The sequence below is a fragment of the Elephantulus edwardii genome, unplaced genomic scaffold, assembly GCF_000299155.1.
Source record: "Elephantulus edwardii isolate Elephantulus edwardi_28Jun2011 unplaced genomic scaffold, EleEdw1.0 scaffold00178, whole genome shotgun sequence".
NCBI classification, from domain to species: Eukaryota; Metazoa; Chordata; class Mammalia; order Macroscelidea; family Macroscelididae; genus Elephantulus; species Elephantulus edwardii.
Genome location: NW_006399928.1, coordinates 3,180,798 through 3,181,734, shown reverse-complemented (window position 1 = coordinate 3,181,734; position 937 = coordinate 3,180,798). Strand labels below are relative to the sequence as shown.

The window sequence follows — 937 nt, the reverse complement described above, 5'->3', positions numbered from 1 at the left end:
AAATAAAAAGACTAAGTATTTAGCCTTTAAATCTAGGGTTGGGAAAAAAGAGAAGTTTCTTGCTACTGTCACATAACCAGTTGGTGGTGATAAGAATGGTAGTACCCTAGTGGTTAAACTTCATGAAATGCCTAGATTACTCTACTGAAAATATGCCTCAGAAACTGTTGAGCTAAAAGGGGGGGAAATCCCTCAGTCAACATGTGAGGTAACTGAACTCTAGCATCACACTGGGGACAGTTCTGATCATCCTCACTGGGCAGTACAGAGGCAAGAGAGTTGTTTTTCTGAGGCAGCTAAATAGTGGCTTGCTACTTGTGACCAGACTTCTAACCTTCATCGAGTTCCTTTTCTGAGAACACACAAGAAATTTTCCATTTATCTCCACGATATGAAAAAAATCCCAAAACATCTCACTAACACTTATTTCAAGAAGAAGAAAGCTTCTGAAACCCAGACATCAGGAGGGCAACACAAAGAAGGAGAAATATGAAATTGCAGAGCAGCACAAGGTTGATCAGAAAGCTGTGGACTCCCAAATTTTGCCAAAATTCAGAGCCTTTTTTTAGCTCAAAAACCACCTGTGTTATTTATTCTTTCTCACTAATGGAGTTAATCCTTACAAATTGGTTTTCTACATTTCTTGAAAAGGAGCTAATTAAATAACATTTAAAGTAGGAAGAACAAACAACAGCAAATAGCAAGATTGACATAGTGACAGTAGTAACTGTGGGCTAATCCACAATATGCTTCATGGGAAAAGGATGGGGAGCCTCCTCCAGTGCAATTTACTGCCGCTGAAAAATCTGCTGGAGGATCAGCTGTGGGTTGGTTCCAGCTCAACGGCAGAAATCAACATCATCATCATCATCTATGCATGTATTTGTAATCTTTGACTCATTTCATCCTTAATCTCATTTCTGTTCCTGGGAATTTA

General features: G+C 39.1%; 1 pseudogene; it reads left to right on the top strand.

The window, feature by feature from the left end:
• Window positions 1–647, top strand: part of LOC102869378 — a 42,363-nt pseudogene extending 41,716 nt beyond the window's left edge.
• The last annotated feature ends 290 nt before the right edge of the window (window positions 648–937 follow it).